Source organism: Geotrypetes seraphini, chromosome 6, assembly GCF_902459505.1.
Source record: "Geotrypetes seraphini chromosome 6, aGeoSer1.1, whole genome shotgun sequence".
Classification (NCBI taxonomy): Eukaryota; Metazoa; Chordata; class Amphibia; order Gymnophiona; family Dermophiidae; genus Geotrypetes; species Geotrypetes seraphini.
Genome location: NC_047089.1, coordinates 47163530 through 47184392, shown reverse-complemented (window position 1 = coordinate 47184392; position 20863 = coordinate 47163530). Strand labels below are relative to the sequence as shown.

At 43.9% G+C, this 20863-nt stretch overlaps 1 protein-coding gene across 5 annotated transcripts in view; it reads left to right on the top strand.

Moving 5' to 3' along the window:
* Window positions 1-20863, top strand: part of LNX2 (ligand of numb-protein X 2) — a 190304-nt gene that overhangs the window by 33761 nt on the left and 135680 nt on the right. For 3 of the 5 annotated variants that reach the window (XM_033947935.1, XM_033947930.1, XM_033947933.1), the window contains exon 2: window positions 8662-8742. The gene's annotated coding sequence lies outside the window, so the exon portion shown is untranslated. Of the gene's footprint in view, window positions 1-8661; window positions 8830-20863 lie in introns of all 5 variants that reach the window. The other 2 variants (XM_033947931.1, XM_033947932.1) reach the window with 1 other exon arrangement.

Genomic DNA, 20863 nt, shown 5'->3' with positions numbered 1-20863 from the left:
AACTTTTAAGTTGTTATCTTGCTCTCCTAGAGAAGGCACTGTAGATGGTAGTTGGGCTAATTGGAGAACAGTTTCCAAGAGTATATATTTAACTCTTTCCCCACTTGTTACTAAATCCATCTCTCATTCTAGAAATTCTCCTTTGTTTATATCTTAACATAGCGAACTTAAGCAAACAGGTAGGAAACTTGAACAAAAATGGAAGAAATCTACTTCAGACTTAGATAAACTTAATTGGAGGCTTAGAGGTTCTTTTACAAAGCCGCGCTAGCGGTTTTATCGCACGCACCGGATTAGTGCATGCTAGCCGGAAATCTACTGCCTGCTCAAAAGGAGGCGGTAGCGGCTAGCAAGTGTGGCAATTTAGCGCGTGCTATTCCGCGCGTTAAGGACCTAGTGCGGCTTTGTAAAAGGAGCCCTTAATGTTAGAAAATATAACCCTGAGTTGAGGAAAACAAGAAAAAACTACTATGGAGGTAAAATTGCTAATTCTAATCATCAAAGTAGTACCTTATTTAGACTCTGGTGTACATTAACCAATTATGACCATACATCTTCTCAGGCTTCACTGCCCACAGCATACTCTTGCTTCTTTCTTCAAAGATAAAATTGTTACTATTAGGGATTCTTTTTCTGCAGTGAACCTTTTTTTAAGGGATTCTAAGAATAGTCTAATGTCGATGCCAGCTGATTGCGTTTGGTATTCATTTGACTCAGTAAGTATCTGAGTCTCAAGTCTCAAAACTTTGTTCAAAATTGATGAGATGCAAATGCATTCTTGATCCTTTTCCCTCTTATCTTTATGCTAACATTCCTCCTCAGGCGATCAATTGGTTGAATACATTATTAAATTACACTTTGGAAACAGGATTTTTCTCACATGATATGGGTATAAGTCTTACTTCCCTTCTGAAAAAAATCAGATTTCGATCCAACTGTCACTTCCCACTATAGATCGATTGCTAACATACCTCTTTTAACTAAACTTATGGAATCAATCGCTGCTAGCCAACTCTCAAGTTATCTGGAAAAATTTTTCTCTTGCCTTTTCAGCATGAGTTTCGCCCAAACTTCAGTACAGAAACTCTTCTGGTTTCTCTCCTTTCTAAGATCCAACAGTTATAGTCCAATAAGAAGCATGTTATCTTCAGTTCGATCTGTCTGCAGCTTTTGATGTAGTTAATCATAATATTCTGCATTACCTGCTTTCAGAAATCAGCCTTGACCACCCATCTGTTTAATTCCTTTCTGGAGGAGGACAGTTTACCCTATTCTTTTTGTCAGGCGGCGGTGTTGCTTCTCCTGACTTGTAGTTCCTGATAGGATTCCCTGACTTGCAGTTCCTATCGACCACTCGCTCTGTTAGGGGTGGATTACAAACCTTTTGCTCATATTTTGGCAATCCACTTGCAACGTTTTATGCTAGATTTAATTCATGGTGATCAATGTGGGTTCATTTCTGGATGACACCCTGGTGATAATATTCGGAAAGTGTTAGATCTTATTTGGACGGTTCGGCATTTTTCCATTCCCTTGGCTTTGCTCTCAGTCGACGCCGAGAAAGCCTTTGAGAGGGTTTACTGGCTGTTTATGCATGCCATTTTTCAATACATGGGGATTTCGGGAAATTTTTTACATTGGGTATCTCTGTTATATGCTGACCTGGAGGCTTGTCTGCGAGTTAACGGCCGATATACAGCCCCTTTTTCGTTGCGGCATGGGACTCAACAGGGGTATTTTTGCTTTGGTGATGGAGCCTTTAGCGGTGGCAATATGTGCCTCTGCTGCTGATCCAGGAGCATAAGATATTGTTTCATGCAGATGATATCCTCTTCACCCTTGCTCAGCCGCTGGAGTCTTTGGAGGCAGTGCTTCAGGTCTTGGAGCAGTATAGCAAGGTGGCGGGGTTTAAAATTAATTTTGCTAAGTCCGAGCTACTTAATGTTTTTCTTGTGGCTGACTCTTTCTCAGAACTTAAACAGGCCTATCCATTTTGTTAGGCAGTGTATCTCAGAATTCAATTCAAGTGCATTTGTATTGCATTTAAGATCTTATTTGACATTTTCACCACTTTGATCCCTTTAGACTGGAATGTGCATAGGTCTCATCTTGCTAGAAGTTTTCAAAAATTAAAACTTACATTTCCCTCTCTTAGTGGTAAAAACAGAACCTTCAGGAGATTGGCATTCTTTTGCGTTTAAATTAACTGAATTCTGGAATGCTTTACCGCTTACATTAAGAAGTTTATGTCCCTTTGCTTTATTCTGGAAAGCTCTGAAAACCTTGTTTGCTAAACACTTTGGAAACTAACTAATCTTTCTTTGCCAAGTTTATGTATTACATTACTGTTGACTGAGTCGAGCTCCTTTTGGTTGATGATCTGGTCTATAAAATTAAGATTTAGTTTAGTTTAGATCTTTGGTTAACCTGGAAAAAGCAAATAAATTTTTTTTAAAAAAGCAGTCGTTCAGCTCAAATAGAACAGCCACAAGCATCAAGATGGGCTGGATTTAAATTATGAATGCTCATAAATATGCAAGCACCTAATTGCATAATTCCCTGGGGTGTCCTGAAGGTAAAATTGCTGCCTCTTCAAAGTTAGTACCATGACTAGAACTAATTTTCAGCCTAGTGTGTCTTAGTTGCTAAACACTGAGAATATCATTATGACCCTATGCGGAATGAGATTTACTTTTTGTACCACCTTTCATATAAATATCAATAGCTCCAGACTTGGCCACGCAGCTCGTGGTATGTAGATCTAGTGCGTCTTCAAACAGGTCCCGGTCTCAGGCTAAGACATTCTTTCTCAGGACCCAGTGGTCATAGAAGATCCGAATCGCTTTGCTCTTACGACATGGCTCTCGAACATGAGGTATTAGTGCACAAGGGGTACTCGGAGGTAGCCATTTCTACTTTAAAAAAGCTGACAATGATCTCTGCCTTTGCTAAGACTTGAGAAAAGTTTCTAGCACTGGTTTGTCCAGGAAAATGAGCTGTTATCCCAGGACAAGCAGGCAGCATATTCTTGACTGACGGGTGACGGCACCGACAGAGCCCCGGTACGGACAATTTTAGAGTGATTGCACTCTAAGAACTTGGAAAGTTCTAGTAGACCGCACCGCGCACGCGCGAGTGCCTTCCCGCCTGACGGAGGCGCGCGGTCCCCAGTTTCTTAGTTTCCGCGGAGCTAAGAAGACGTGTTCTTTTCAACGGCCGTCGAAAAGCCCTTTTTTCGCCTTCCCGCTCGCGAAAATCTTGTGAGGAAGTAAATCTTCCTTCTTTTATATTTTATTTCATTGTTTTCTTTTTCAAAAAAAACCCCCTTTATTTTTTTATTCGGGTTCGCCCCGGCGGGGCCTTTTGCCATCATTGAGGCCTCTGCCTTCGATTTGGCAGAAGCCATTTTTACTTTCATGCCCCCTCAGCCAGGGTTCAAGAAGTGCCAACGGTGTGCACGGCCCATTTCTCTGACCGACCCACACAACTGGTGTTTACAGTGCCTGGGTCCGGATCATAGGGCTTCCACCTGCACCCGTTGTGCCACATTGAAAAAGAGAATGTTGAAAAACCGTCAAATTCAACAGAAATTACTGTTCGGTGCCGAGATGGCTGACTCTGCGGCATCGACACCGGCATCGGCTCCTTCGCAATCGGCACCCACTTCTTCAACGCCGCGCAACACCGTGCCGGCATCGCTCCAGTCAGGTAAGCTGGCTAAGAAGCCTTCCCCGCTGGAGCGCCCTCCGGTCTCTGTGGCAGCAAGTCCAGGCCTGCCGACCACGAGGCGCCCGCGAAAACGTTCCGCCCCCATAGAGGTGAGTCCCTCGTCCTCGGGTTCCTCATCCTCTGGGCGTCGAGCAGCACCACAGGTACCGCAGAAAAAGAAAGCGGTACCGGTGCCTTCACTGGACGAGCGAATTGCAGCCGTCCTTCAGGTGCAACTTAAAGAGCAGTTGCAGCAGCTCCTTCCTGCTCTATTGACACCGAACCTTCCAGTCCCGGTCCGGTCTGAGCCACCGGAACCGATAGTAGGGCAGCCTCTATTGTCCGCTTCCACTCTATCGGTACCGATCCATTCAGCTTCCTCGGTCTCCATGTCGGTTTTGGCACCGGAACCGAGAGCGCTGCACCAAGCTGTTCAAACTTCGGCACCGATACAGCCTTTAACTTCTCCCGGTACCGCTTCTTTGAGGTCGGGTAAGTTGGTGCGTAAAACCCGACACCTTGAACCCTCCACACCGGAGTTTCGGGATCGCAGTTCTTTCTGCCTGTATTCTTTCCGAAACCTCATTCTCACTCTGGAGAACAGGCTTTACATACTTTGGACTGTAAACAGGCTTTAGCTTTCTATTTAGACCGTACTAAGCCCCACAGATCAACTCCTCAACTCTTTCTGTCCTTTGATCCGAATAAATTGGGACGCCCCGTTTCTAAATGTACGTTGTCCAATTGGCTTGCAGCGTGCATTTCATTCTGTTATGCTCAGTCCGGACTGACACTGGAAGGTTCTGTCACGGCCCATAGAGTTCGAGCTATGGCAGCATCTGTAGCTTTCCTCCGTTCAACTCCTATTGAGGAAATCTGCAAGGCTGCTACTTGGTCCTCAGTTCATACTTTTACATCTCATTATTGTCTGGATGCTTTTTCCAGATGGGATGGACACTTCGGCCAATCTGTTTTGCAAAATTTGTTTTCCTAATGGCCAACTTTCCCTCCATCCCTCTTTTTGTTAGCTTGGAGGTCACCCATCAGTCAAGAATATGCTGCCTGCTTGTCCTGGGATAAAGCACAGTTACTTACCGTAACAGGTGTTATCCAGGGACAGCAGGCAGATATTCTTGCGTCCCACCCACCTCCCCGGGTTGGCTTCTTAGCTGGCTTATCCTAACTGGGGACCGCGCACCTCCGTCGGGCGGGAAGGCACTCGCGCGTGCGCGGTGCGGCCTACTAGAACTTTCCAAGTTCTTAGAGTGCAATCACTCTAAAATTGTCCGTACCGGGGCTCCGTCGGTGCCGTCACCCATCAGTCAAGAATATCTGCCTGCTGTCCCTGGATAACACCTGTTACGGTAAGTAACTGTGCTTTTTCTGTTCTGGTTTCTGTGGTGTTAGCTTTCCTCCAGGCCGGCCTTGACAAGGGACTCTCAATGGCATCCCTTAGAATTTAAGTTGCGGGACTTTCTTGTTTTAAGGCTTGAGACTGCAAATCTATGCTGGCGTCTCATCCGGACATAGCCAGATTCCTAAAGGGATCACTGCATATCGGGCCCCCCAGTAAAAATTCCAATCCTTTCTTGGGATCTTAGCATGGTTTTACAGGAACTAGGCCAAGCTCTGTATGAGCCTCTAAGGAAGCATCCTTGAAGGATCTGGCACTCAAACCATGTTTTCTAGTGGCCATTACCTCAATGAGAAGGGTCTCGGAATTAGAGGCTCTTTCTTGCAGAGAGCCTTTCCTTAAATTACTGAAGCTGGAGTCTCTTTGAGCATTGTTCCTTTCTGCCGAAGGTGGTTTTGGCATTCCATGTCAATCAGGAAGTCAGATTGCTGGCCCGCCAGTGTACAGGTTCCAAGAAAAGGACTGGACTCTGAAGAAGTTGAATGTTTAGAGGATATTTCTCTGATATCTCAGGTCACCAGTGAGTTAAGACTATCTGACCCTCTCTTTATGCTGACAATTCCAACTAGGTGTGATGCACTGGCTTCCAAGGCCATGATTGTCAGATGGATCCATAGGGCCATTTCATCAACATATATAGTTTGTGGAAAGGTGCATTTGAATAGAAGTGTAACTTCGTCGAGGGCAGAAGCTTGGGTGGTCCCCAAGGAGGTTGGAAGGGCAGCAACTTGGTCCACTTTACATACATTTGCCAGGTTTTACAGAACGAATGTGGTGGCAAAGGAGGATTCTGCCTTTGGGTCCTCAGTGTTATAAGCCGGCACAGGGGTCCCACCCTAGATTTCTGGGACTGCTTTGTACGTCCCGCTCATCCAGAATGACACGCCTATTGCACTAAAAAGAGATTAGGTACCTAACCTTGCTAGTATATTTTCTAGTACATAGGTATGCTATTCTGGACCCCCGCCCTGTCATTTATTTCCTGCGCCTGCCTACTGTCTCGCTCAGAAGTTCTTATCCAAACCTGCAAGTTGGATGCCAGTCAGACCTTAAGAGTATGAAGAGTAGTCTATTACTTGAAAACTTTGGGGTGGTATTTGAGCTCAATTAATGTTTCTGTTTGGCATGATTGTTTTTGCTGTTCTGGTTGTTCAATGTTTAATATGTACAGACTTGTTCTTTGGGCAGTTTTCCCATACCTCTCTTTCACAGCTGTTTCTAGAAGGGGCTATTGCCTGCTTTGGAACTAACTGTAGGGGGCAGCAGAGCCCTCTGTGAAGTAGGAGGGATTCAAAATCTGAAGTGGAGCACTAGGATAAAACCCGCTCAATCCAGAATGGCACATCTATCTATTAGAAAAGATGGAGCTCTTTGGGGAGGATGGAATAGAAAACAAAATAAATAAATAAATAATATTAGCAAGGCAAGAACCTAATCTCTTTTTTTGCTCACACTAAATTTTTTTAACAATGAATTAATACATGTACAATTGAATTGACTCAAACAAAATAAACATTCTGCATGACGCAGATAGCAATGTGGAATCTATATGGATAGAAATTCCTTGTGTGAAGGGAAGAAATATAAAGGTAGGGTTTACTATTGTATAACCCTACCCTAGGGACAGAATGAGCAGATAGATGAAGAAATGTTTTCAGAGATTAGGAAAGCTGGCAAATTGGGCAACAGTATAATAATGGGTGATTTCAACTACCAAACTAGCCAGGGTGTTCCAACCTGCACGACCTCAGGAGTACCAACTAAAGCAGTGGCACTGTGTGTGACTCCAGTTGAGTTTCAAGTACAGCTGCTAAGTGGACAGTTTATTACTTGCTTATAGCAGTTGGACTGAGCAGTATAAAATCTGGAAGTTTTGTGCATACTGAGTTTTGGCGTGCTTGTGCAATGAACAGTTTTTGAAATCAGGAGGCTTTCCTCTCTGACTGCTAATGTGCCCTGTGATTTTCTTTATGTATTTCATCACTGAATTCTTTAAAAATCACAAGAAATCTTGATTGAGACATTAATTTTGAAAAGTGGAGGATTGTTGGGTTTTTTTTGTGTTTTTTTTTTGGGGGGGGGGGTTAACCAATAAAGCCGAACTAAGTTTTTTTGTTTTGTTTTGTTTTTCCTCCACATTTCAAACATTATTCAAAGTTTGTTTTGGGTTTAACTATTATGGGAGCCTTGCAGTGTAGAAGGGATATCCTGTGGTTGAATATAGGTCATGTGTGTGTTTGAGTTTGTGATTTCAACTACCCACACTCTGACAATATAAATGTTACATCAGGGAGTGTTAGGAAGTTAAACCAATTTTTTTTTTCACCTCTGTCTAGATCAGGAGTAGACAATTCCGGTCCTCGAGAGCTGGAGCCAGGTCAGGTTTTCAGGATATCCCCAATTAATATGTATGAGACGGATTTGCATGTACTGCTGTCTTGAGATGAAAATCTATCTCATGCATATTTATTGTGGATATCCTGAAAACCTGACCTGGCTCCGGCTCTCGAGGACCGGAATTGCCTACCTCTGGTCTAGATCTTCCCTTGTGATTGCTTCACCCATCACAACATGAGTGCAGTTCTCTTCTCCTTTTTCCACTTATCACTCTCCTTGCCCTCTACATATCCTAATTAATGTCCCTCTTTCTCTACCACTTTCTTTACTTCTCTCTTCTCCTCCTCTATATACCCCTCTTCCTTGGAGTGTGCTCTATATAATCTCAGGTTAATAAGGGCTCATGATATGGCTGCCATCTCATGCTAGACATTGGCTGTCTTTGCCTACCAGGGTTGCACTGGGACACAGTGTGGTCTAGGTAGGGAATTTCAGTCTCTCATGTAGGTAGGGGAGTTGTTTGGCTGTAAACAATCATGCTGCATCTAATGCCTCGTGTTTGGCTTGCGGATGAGGGGCCAGGGATGTTTCCACCAGTCATGTTATGGAGGGGTGATAGGCACTCTCACCAATCACTGTATTTCTGCCCTGACTCTTTGTTTTATTGTCTTTGTGCCTTTTTTAACTCTGTATAATCTTTTGCTGAAAACTTGTAGTTCTTTGCATGTACACAGTTGAAAAATTCACAAATAAATCAAGCATATTAAGTACTGTATGAATATCTTTAGTAAAGAATGCATGATAATAAAAAAGAACAATCTCCTAAGAGCTCCTTATATCAAAATAAGATGCCATTCCCTCGTATTACACTTTTCATTGGTAAATGATTAAGATATTTCTACCGTTGGCATGCTGCATAGGTTGTTTAATTGTAACTCTGTAATTTTAAATTCTATTCACAGAAGCAACTACTAGATCTGCTAATTTACTAGAATGAACAAATTGATTCTTGCCACCTCCTGTAGTGTTTGAGAAAAAGAAGGGAGCTGTGTGATAGTTCTCATTTACAGTAATCACCCGAGGGTATCTTCACTTATAAAAGCACGGTGACGGCTGTTTTCCTTTCCTTTTTGAGTGAGCTGTTTTTTGTGATGTGCGAGTTTCCTTCTGGTAACATCAATTTTATCTTCTTTTTTGCTTAGATTGTTTAGATCTATAAGGCGCTATCTGAAATTAAACTGAAATGTGGAAACAGAAGAAAGAGACAACAAAGAGCTTGAAAGGTAGGGGAGCTTGCTTTAGAAGAGACTAGTGCTGCATATTATAAGTCTGTAGAAGATCATTTACAAACAAGTTTTCAGTTGATACAGGTAAGGTATTTTCTTTATATAGTCTTTTGTTAATACATTTTAGGCTTCTTGAGATAAACTGTCATTTTATGTGGAAGACATATTTGTTCATAAGGGCTTCATTGTATTGCATCAGCTTACATTTCTCTAAAGGGCACAAGTTATTGACTTGTTATAGATTATCTCCCAACTTCAATATACTTATTCCAAAGGACTTGAAAATATGAGATTCTAAAGATCCACTGAACAAACAATAAAGCTGTCTTTTTATCTGAATTCTATAAGAATTGGTATTCTATAAGAATTAGAAAGTTGCTTTATTAACTGTTTTGTGCAGACAAAACATGAAATCATTGTGCAGACACTTTTTTGTATGTACCTATTTGGTCTGTAAAAGAATTTTGATGTTTGGGCTATCTATACCAAATTTTAAAAACTGCACAGACAAAGAAATATATTTTTTGGGTGAACATTTTATGCAAAGTTGATGTTGCATAATTATTTTAAATCTCTGTGATAAATAGGATTTAAATTTTGAAAATTGATTATTTTCCCAGCTTTGTAGGAAAAGATATTTCGATCAAACTAGATGGCTGTATGTATTTGCATTTTTCAAATCTGTAGTATCCCCACTAGATATGCAAAATAATTGTTCATTTTGTCATAGGTTAAAATCCTTCTGGTGCCTCTGAATATCAGAGACTGATATTGTTCCCTTATTACTGTAGTAGTAAAATGTAATATTATTCATTTACAATGAAGCTAATTAAAATAAAAATAGAATTGATAACTAGCATTAATGAAGGTGTGAAATACCTGCAAGCTATAAATGAAAGGTCGGGTCACTTAAAACTCAGGCTAGCCTAATCAGGAGTTCATTTTTCATTTCCTAATGTATGACTAGCTTTGCATGGAATTATTGAAGGATCCACAGTGAGTCCACACAGAAGAGACGGGAGCAGTTTGTAAGTGGGGTACCTGCCTTCCCAGGCCCTTCTGTACTGTAGGTGCTGCATGGGTGAAATTTATCACCGAGAAGAACTCTTTTAATCTCTGGAAAAACAAAGAGAGAGCAAATTAATTTTTTCCAGATTTTTCCTGGAGTACTTAAGCTTGTAAAGAGCTTTCAAAATCCTGACAAAGTATTGGTTTCCTAAGTTACCATCTCATTTCCCTTTCCCTTGAAGTGCTTCATTTAAATATGTATACCAGATATATAAACTGCAGGATTTCTTTTCACAATGCTTATATGTATACCAGATATATAAACTGCAGGATTTCTTTTCACAATGCTTATATTTTATTCAAGTGAAAAAAAATCACTATGCTATTGCTAGCACCATGCACCTTTTTCTTGCCCTAAGAGTGCCTTTGAGGTATACATCTCTTGGAAATAAAAAAACCACCAGTTAGCATTGTGATCAACTGCATTAATATATTTTATTTCTTTTATTCAGGCAGCTGGTTATATTTATAGACATGTATGAGTTCCATTGGGGGAATGTTAAGGAAGTACAGTACCTTCTAGTGGCTGATCTATTGTCTTCTGTCACCTAGGTTACATACTGTAGTTATACTACTATCTACTGTATAAGCTTTCTTGATGGCTGTTATAATAGACTGCTTCAGTGTTTGCTTAATGCCCAATTGTAATTTTTATTCCAAGTATATGGTCAAAGCCTATTTGATTTCTCACTCAGCATAGCATTAAACAAAAAATTGTGTAGTTTTTAAATATATAAGCCTTGTCTGAAGTCATTCAAATTTGATAACTTATATTTCAGTTAATCAAAAAAAATCTATTAGTTTTAAGGGTGTCTTTACTAAACCATGTTCTTGTACAATAAACTCTGGAATCTTCACCAGCAGGTTTGTGTATCCTCTCTAGCTCTGAACTGCAGGTACTCCAAAATGAACCTACATCCTGTCATGTGCCTTAGAATTCCAGTCTATTCCTGCAGCTGTGACTGCTGGTTTATCTTTTCTGCTCGTGCTTCATTTTACATTTCTAGTTCTTTTATTTCGTCATTTGGCGCGGGTTGCCCTTGTCCTGTGGATTCATCCTTTGGGGACATCATTTGGCAAGAGATTGCAGACTTTAGCATTTACTTTGTCTGCTTCTGAGGGGGCACTGTTAGCAGACCTGCAGTAAACCCCTGAGACAGCCTGCAGGTCAGATCGAGTCTCCGGGATCGGGAGCCACTTCACCCTTGGTTCATCTGTAGCAGGGTAGAGCGCAAGCTGCTGCGGTTCCATGGAGGTACGCCGGGACTGGAACTGGACCATGTGTCTTCCCTAATTTTGTTGTGAGGTCCGGAGAGTCCCTGTCTGGGGTGATTGGGAAGGTGAGGCGGTCAGAAGATTTAAAATCCAGTTTTTATCAGCTCCTGAGGTATGATCTCTTTGCTTGCTCTGGGTTTGCTGGTTGCCATTCATTTCTATTGCAGCATATGTCTCTATGTGTGCCTGTGTGCTCACAAGTTTGGCAATTTTTTTTTGGGGGGGCGGGGGTCCTAAAAAGGTGTTTTGGGGTGGTTTCCCTGCATGCCCTAGTCACCCCACCAACCTGTAAAATCTAAAAATTGCCATTTTTGCTGGTTTCCTGTGATTTTCCTGGACCGTTTTAAGGCAAAATCGGCACCCACTGCAGCCATCTTGGATTTTTTTATTTTTTTTATTTTTTAACTTTTAAGAGTATATTTTTTTGCCCTCTCCTGTTTCCTGTTCTTCTTAGGTCTCCCTGACTTGTGTACAGACTGGAATTCTAAGGCACATGACAGAATGTACAGTACTCCCCCGGTCATTCGCAGTCCCAGTCATTCGCAGTATTTTCCGACCGCGAATGACTGGGCAGGAAAGGGCAGCCGGAGAGGCAGGAGATCATTTTCCATTACCTCTGCTTGGTCATTCAACCGTTGTTGTAGATTTCTTTTAGCGATGGATTGCATTGCATTGGGAGTGCTGTGCAGTTCCGTGAAGATGCTGCTTCTGTCACTTCTCCCTTTTCGGTAGGCCTCATATTGTTGTTTGTAGAGTATGCTGGTTGATAATGTTATTTCTATCTCCCACAGGAGAGAGCAGCTGGAGCGCCGGCAAGTGAAGGAAATCACTTGTGGTATGCTCCGACTACTTCTTCCTATACTAAAGTCAGGCCTTACCAATCAGGAGCTGCTTTGACACGCAGCTTCCTGATTTAGTGCAGGAAGAGGCGGTCGGAGCATACAGTGAGTGATTTCCTTCACTTGCCGGCGCTCCGGCTGCTCTCTCCTGCCTCTCCCACTGCCCTCTCCAGTCTCCCCCACGAAAAACTATATTCGCGGTTTTTCAAGATTTGCGGGGGTTCCTGAAACGGAACCCCTGCTAATATCGGGGGAGTACTGTATATACCTAGGGAGGGGCTAAAGGTTTGTTTTGGAGTGCCTGCAGTTCAGAGCTAGAGAGGATACACAAACCCGCTGGTGAGGAGAAGATTAGCAGAGGTAAGTAACCTAATCTTTCATTAAAACCACTCATTTAACATCATTGTTAATGTGAGTTATCCAATGCAGTATTCACTGAACTGAGTAGTACAATTTAGCAAATGCTACAGTAGGGATGCTTCTCATGATAAGAATATGTGGATATTACTAGTGACAGTAACAGCTGGGTATTACTGCCCATAGAGGCATGCATTTCCAGCCTTACTAAATAAAGGTCTAAGGGGCTTGTAGCCTTGAATTAAAATACTGTTCTTTAGCATCTCTCCAGACCGGTACAGTTCTCTGATGGGTAATAGCTCACAATGACCAGCAGGTGGAGACTGAGGCAAAACTTTGGCTGCAATGCTAATAGCTGTGCTTCCCTCTAGCCCAGGGGTGGGCAAACATTTTGACTCGTGGGCTACAATGGGTTCCTAAATTTGACAGGGGGGCGACTGGAGGGGGCACCCATTGTGCGCGAGGAATTGTATGATACTGTCATTTCTGGGAGCCTCTCGCTCCTCGAGCCTCACACGACACTTTTTCAAGTGCTGCGGGCAAAGAGGAATTCAGGATTAAAAAAAAATTATTATTATTGATTTTGATGAGATTCATTATCTCCTTCTTCAATCCCCCTCCCCTGTGTAAAAGATACACCCCTCCCCCAAAGGGGAACACGCCGGGCCATTCACTGTTTAAAATGTATCCATCAATGTCATCTACTCTAATCTTCCAGTTGTGAGTCGCATATACCTATACAGGCTCAAGCTTAGATATTTTAGGTAGTTTTTCACTTTCTGCATGTTGCACTGTTTTCAGCTGTGTATAGCTGAAATTATCAGAAGCAATTAAGGAAAGATTTATAAACTATAAAGAGTTTTACCTCATGCAAAATTGTGATTTAGATTCTGAAGTATCAACTGCAAGAGACAAGATTTTGGTGTAGTCCTCTAGGCTTTTTGTAGAGAGGAGATTCAATATCCAACTTGTGCCTGGAAAACTTGTGCCTTAAGTGTCTGGCGGTTGCGTCTGCAACTGCCTTCAGTTCTCACCTCCAGCACTGGACACAACTGCCATCTTACATCAAGCAGTCACTGCTAGGAGAGGTGCTGAATTTTGCGAAAGTTCATGAGATTACGTACACACGCACAAGCTGTACTACCTCTGGAACGTTGCTAGCATCACTGCTATAACCTCACGCAAGCACTTTCTTGAGTCTGTATGCGATTGTCCTCTCCACTCCACCTCACAATCGTGTACAGACTTAGGAAAGCGCTTGTGTGAGGTTACAGCAGTGAGGTGGGCAATGTTCCAGAACAATTGTAACATACTGAGGGCTTCAAAATAGTACCTGACAGGCCGCAAGTTTGAGACCACCAATATACAGTGTTTCACCATGACAAGGTAGTTCTCCGCACTCATCCCAAATTCACGGATAATATCTGTTACAGTAAGTAACTGTGCTTTGAGGTTACCCACCTCTGGACTAGAGGGTGCCAATACAACAGTGAATTTTAAATAGAAACTCAGGGTGGGGATTGGGGTAAGTATAAATTAGTGAACATGGCCTCTCTATCAGGAAGAATGGTAGATGTTATTCTTAAGAAAAAAATTAATGCAAACATGGATAAACATTGCATAATGGGATTGATTCAGCATTGGCTTAGCAAATGCAAGTTTCACCTTATCAGTTTATTATGTGTTGTTTTTTTAAGTATAAATAAAGAAACATGAGTAGAAAGGTTAACTAATATAGGGGGGGGGATTCATCAAGGGGTGCTAACTGATTTAGTATGCGCTAAATCAATTAGTGCCCCTTGATGAATTCCCCTACCACCACCATAGTGTATTTAAGTTTTCAGAAGACATTTGACAAAATCTCTCACCAAAACTTCTCAATAAATCAAAATGTAATAGAATTGGAGGTGATACTTTATTGTGTATTGGAAACTGGCTAAAAGACATGAAACGGAGAGTAGATCTAAATAGAAGAAACTTGTTTAGAATGCCCCAAGGGTCTGTAATTTGACTGTGCTGTTTAATGTATTCATAAATGATCTAGATCAGGGGTCCCAAAGTCCCTTCTTGAGGGCCGCAATCCAGTCGGGTTTTCAGGATTTCTCCAGTGAATATGTATGAGATATATGTGCATGCACTGCTTTCAGTGCATATTCATTGGGGAAATCCTGAAAAGCCGACTGGATTGCAGCCCTCAAGGAGGGACTTTGAGATCCCTGATCTAGAGAGAGAGAAAAGAGCAACATGTAAAGTGATCAGATCAGCAGATGACACACATTCGTCAAAATCATTAAAGCAAGCTTGTCCAACCTTTTTCTATCTGGGGCCACATCTTATATTCTGTAGCATTCAGAGGGCCAAAACATGCACTGCTGTATTTTGCCATATGCTTCATCAAATAGTGGCAGAATACAACAGTATATTGTCCCCTCCCAGCCAGTCTTCCTCTCTGTTCAAGTTTCAAGTTTAATGGAGATTTGATTAATCGCTTAATCATAATTCTAAGCGATGTACATAATAATAAAATTACAAAATGTGGGGAACAATACAATAAATAACAAAAATCAGGTCTGACAAGACTATTGACAAACGTAACAAAACTAAGAACATAAGGGAAGAGAGGGATAAGAACTACAAATTATTTAAAAGTTAAAGAGACATATAAGGGAGATACAGAAGGAAAGGGAAGTTAAAAATTACTTCAATAAAATTAGAGAGAAAAAGTAAAATTGGTTGGAAGACTAAATGGCTAATTTTCAAAGGCGTCTTCATCCAGTCTACATACTCCCCCCAGGCTTTACCCTGTCTCTTTCCCCATACCTGACTTCAGTTGCAGAACAAACAATTGGCTTCCTGCTTCCTGTGACCCGGATCTCTGGAAATCTGAGGTGCCTGGTATCAAGTCTCATGAGATTTGAAACCATGAGACCAGTCCAAACTTATGGCTCCGCTTGGCTCAGACTTAGAGATCTGAGTCATGGTGGGGAAGCAGGAATCTTGCCTAAGGTGCCAGATCTGTGAGTGCTAGAGCACCCTCAATATTCTTTCCATACTGCCCAGTCATCAGAGCTAAAATCTTCCCAGCAGCAAGGGGAAGAGCAGCAAGGGGAAGCCGAAAGGAAGGTAATGTATGTAACTAATTCTCCCGCCTCCCCCTGTAGCCCATTAGTCAGACATTCCTTAGTTAGCCAGTGAGCTGCAAAGGAAGCAGAACCAGTAGCTTAGGAGACACCATTAGTCATACATTCCTTAGCAAGACATATTCCACAGGGAAAAGCAGGACGGAAGGTTGGTGTCTCCTAAGGTACTGGTTCTGCCTTCCCCTGCAGCCTTTTGGCAGGCTGGCTAAGGAATATATAAGCAGTATGTGTCCTCCATTTAGGCATGCATCAGCATACCAATGCACATTGGCATCATCTCTAGTGTCCACTCCATTGACGCATTCTAAGCGTTGACGCATCGAGACAAGGTCACCATCTCTATAGGTGGTGTCTCAAAGGCGTGCCTCATCGAGGTCATCAACACCTTTAACCCCAGCTGCACCATCTGTACCGATGTCTACCATGGTCCTGGTACCTTCTATACAGGACCAAATTAGAGAACTTATTCAAAAGGAGTTGGCTGTCATATTGCAGACTAAGGCGCTTTAAGCCCCTTCCATGACACAATCATTATCAGCCCAGTCCGAGCAGCACTCTAAGAGATTGAGAGCCAGGTTTCGAACTCTTTGATGACATTAATCAAGATCATCTTTATCGAGGCATCAAACCTCTTCTTCCCGTTCTACATCGAATCAACATCATAGAAAATCAAGGAGTGTCTCTCAATGCTCTACTCCACATCATAGTTGACACACTTCTTCTTGACGTCAAACTCAATGCTCACCTCATCGAACATCTAGATGCTCCCCATCTCCAACATAGAAATCAAGGAATATGACTGATTTGTCTCATGATTCCTTCTCTCAATGTTCAGGGCTCTTGGCTGAGGAGGAATAATATATGGGATTTCTTAAGATCCATGTTCTCCCCCCCCCCATCCTGGGCCAATCAGAGCCTTAGGCCCATCCCCAGTACATCCAAGGATGCATCAGGAAAAGGAAGGACCACCATTCCTGCCGGCCAGAGGGAGTAGGCATCCCTTCAGCCAGTCTTGCTTATAAAGGTACCAAGTCGGCGGTCGAGGTTTCGAGAGGTGGGGGGGGGGGGGGTCATGTGTTTAGGAGGGGTGCTGGCAGGAGGGTGTGGGCATCCCTCTTGATGGCCAACTTGTGGTGGGGTTCTGGGGTTCCTTGCTGCTCAGCTGATCGCAGCAGGGAGATTCCCTTGCCGCGATCAGCTCAGCGGCAGCATGATTCTCTAACCGCCTATGACATGGACACCAGTTAGAGAATTGGAGTGGTTAGGCATCTATCCATTAGGACTTGTGATTCTGTATAGGATGCCTGTGTGCGATTCTCAAAAGCCACTTAGGTTGCTTCTGAGACCGGGCGTCCTATACATACAGAATCAGGCCCTTAATGCAGATGAGTGCATACATACCCATATAAGTGCATGCTAAGTGTTCTAGATGTTGATACAAAGAGCATGTAGCTAAGGCGCCTAGATTTTAGAATTGTTTTTTAGATATTTAACAGTATAGTGGGCATTTATGGTATGGTATTTGCTACGTGTTATTTTTCAACTAGCATTAACCACTTAACTCATGTTTAAAACCTGCATTAAACTCATGTGTTTTGATAAATATGCTTATCCCAGGACAAGCAGGCAGCATATTCTTGACTGATGGGTGACGGCACCGATGGAGCCCCGGTACGGACATTTTTAGAGTGATTGCACTCTAAGAACTTGGAAAGTTCTAGATGCCGCACCGCGCATGCGCGAGTGCCTTCCCGCCCGACCCAGGCGCGCGGTCCCCAGTTTCTTAGTTTCCGCGGAGCTAAGAAGTCGCAGTTTCAACGGCTGTTGAAAATTTTTTTCCTTACGCCTTCCCGCTCGCGAATCCTTTTTAGGGTCTTTTTGCCCTTTATTCTTTTTTTGTTTTTTTTTTAAAAAAAAAACTTACTCTTCATCGAGTTATTTTTGTTTTTCGGTTCTGCCCCGGTGGGGCCTACTGCCACCATCGAGGCCTCGGCCTTCGATTTGGCAGAAGCCGTCTTTCCTTTCATGCCCCCCCAGCCAGGGTTCAAGAAGTGCCAGCGGTGTGCACGGCCTATCTCCCTTACGGACCCGCACAACTGGTGCTTACAGTGCCTGGGTCCGAAGCATCAGGCTTCCACCTGCACCCGCTGTGCCACGCTGAAAAAAAGAACATTGAAAAATCGCCAAATACAACAGCGCTTACTTTTTGGTACCAAGATGTCCGACCCCGCGACATCGGCACCGGCATCGGCTGCTACCCAGTCGGCACCCACCTCATCGACACCGCGCCGGCGTCGCAGCACTCAGGTAAGCCGGCTAAGAAGCCTTCCCCGCTGGAACGCCCTCCATTGCAGCGAGTCCAGTCCTGCCGACCGTGAGGCGCCAGCGGAAGCGCTCCGCCCCTATTGAGGTGAGTCCCTCGACATCGGGCTCCTCATCTCCGGGGTGTAGAGCGGCACCACAGGTACCGCAAAAGAAAAAGGCGGTACCGGTGCCCTCCCTTGATGATCGCATTGCGGCCATCTTACAAGTACAGCTTAAGGAGCAGCTTCAACAACTCCTTCCAGCTATCCTGGCTTCCGGTGCCGGTCCCCACTGAGCCGCCGGTACCGAGAGTGGAACGGCCTATATTGTCTGCTTCCACTCTTTCGGTACCGCTACACTCGGCCTCATCGGTATCGATGCCAGTCCTTGCACCGGAGCCGACAACTCAACACCAGTCGGTACAGACCTCGGCTCCGGTGCAACCAGTAACATCTCCCGGTACCGCATCGATGAGGTCGGGTAAGTCGGTACGCAAGTCCCGACACCTGGAACCATCCACCCCCGAGTCTCGGGACCGTAGTTCCCACATTCGAGACCCTGATCTGTGGGGTGATTCCGAAGAGCCTTTTCTTTCAGAGGGTGAGTGTTCTTCGGGGGAGGATGAACCTGTTATTCCTGACCCTTCCTCCAAACATGATTCCGCGTCTTTTTCTTCCTTTTTAAAAGACATGTGTGAATCTCTGTCCATTCCTTTGGAGGCTGAGTCTAAGAAGTCTAAAGCCTTTCTAGATGCTCTTGATTTTGACCAGCCTCCAAAGGAATTTCTGAAACTCCCTCTTCATGACATCTTGAGGGAAACCTTTTACAAAAATTTAGAGACTCCTCTCACTGTCCCGGGAGCTCCCCGCAAATTGGATTCCCTATATAAGGTTATCCCCATCCCAGGGTTCGATAAACCCCAGCTCCCACATGAGTCTCTCCTTGTGGAATCCACACTTAAAAAGTCCTCAGGAGCTAGTGTATATGCTTCTGTCCCTCCTGGCAGAGAAGGCAAAGCCATGGACAAATTCTCTACCAGAATGCGATGCTCGCTAATCGATCTGGCAACTATGCTTTTCATTTCTCTTTTTATTTAAAGCATCTCCTTACCACCATGGCTTCCTTTGAGCAGTACCTTCCTGAGAGGAAACGTTTGGCCTTTCACCAATGCTCTTCTTCTCTTTTTCAGCTCAGAAAATTTATGGTAAGATCTATATACGATACCTTTGAACTTACCTCTAGAGCAACGGCTATGTCTGTGGCCATGCGCCGCTTAGCCTGGTTGAGGGTATCCGAACTTGATGTTAACCATCAAGACCGGTTGGCTAATGCACCATGCTTAGGGGATGAGCTGTTTGGAGAATCCATGGACTCAACTACCCAAAAGCTCTCCGCTCATGAAACACGCTGGGATACTCTCCTTAAGACCAAGAAGAAGCCTCCACCAGCACGTCCTTTCAGACAGCAATCGGCTTACCAACGCCGTTATGTGGCTCGTCCCTTACAGTCTGCCCCTCAACAACCTAGGCGTCAGCGTCAGCAGCAGAGGCAAACACCTAGACCGCAGCAGCAGCAACCTGTCAAGCAGCCTCCTCAACAAAAACCGACTCAGCCCTTTTGACTTGATTCTCCAGGGCATAGCCAGCATTCAACCTTCACCACTCCTGCCTCAACCCATAGGAGGTCGTCTTTCTTTATTCCTCAGCCGGTGGGAAGTTATCACTTCGGACCAATGGGTCCTCAACATCATCCACCACGGCTACTCTCTCAACTTTCAAACCCTCCCGGGCCAAAGTCTACCAAAAGAGTCTGCTTTGCACACTCCCCAGTCTTCCCTCCTTCTTCAGGAAGTTCAATCCCTCCTCCTTCTGAACGCCATAGAGGAAGTTCCTCCGGAGCAAAAGGGGCAGGGATTCTACTCCCGTTATTTCCTAGTCCCCAAAAAAACAGGAGATCTCAGACCTATCCTAGATCTTCGCGATCTCAACAAATGCTTAGTCAAAGAGAAATTCAGAATGCTCTCTTTAGCCACTCTTTACCCTCTTCTCAATCAAGGCGACTGGCTATGTTCCCTCGATCTCAAAGAAGCATACACTCACATACCGATCAATCTGGCCTCCAGACAGTACCTACGCTTCATGATCAATCATTGTCATTACCAGTACAAGGTACTACCCTTCGGTCTGGCCTCCTCTCCAAGAGTGTTCACCAAATGTCTGATTGTGGTGGCTGCTTTTCTGCGTTCCCACCACCTTCAGGTGTTTCCTTACCTAGACGATTGGTTGATAAAGGCCAATTCATCTCAAACAGTACTTCAGGCCACCAACCAGACCATCCTATTTCTACGTTTGCTGGGGTTCGAGATCAATCTACCCAAATCTCATCTCATCCCCACGCAGAGACTTCAATTCATTGGAGCAGTCTTGGACACAGTCCTCATGAGAGCGTTCCTGCCGTCCAACCGTCTTCAAACGCTTCAATCTCTATGTCAACAGGTGCTTCCACAATGTTCCATCTCGGCCAAGCAAATGATGATACTCTTGGGTCACATGGCCTCCACAGTTCATGTCACACCACTTGCTCGTCTGCACCTGCGCACTCTTCAATGGACCCTAGCTACCCAGTGGTCCCAAGCGATGGATCCTTGCTCACGTCACATATCTGTAACATCATCTCTTCGTCAGTCTCTACAATGGTGGCTGATATCCTCAAATCTCTCCAGAGGTCTTCTGTTCCATCTACCTCCTCATCAACTTGTCATCACCACCGACGCCTCCCCTTATGCCTGGGGGGCTCATTTGAACGAGTTCCAAACTCAAGGTCTTTGGACAGCTCAGGAAATGAAGCATCATATCAATTTCCTAGAACTCAGAGCGATGTTTTATGCCCTCAAGGCCTTTCGACACCTTCTCTTTCCTCAGGTCCTCCTGCTGTGCACAGACAATCAGGTTGCGATGTATTACATCAACAAACAGGGTGGGACAGGCTCTCGTCTCTTGTGCCAGGAAGCCCAGAAGATCTGGACTTGGGCCACAGCTCGTCAATTATTCCTGAAAGCGATCTACATTCAAGGAGAGCAGAATTCACTAGCGGACAAGCTCAGCAGAATTCTCCAACCTCACGAATGGACTCTCG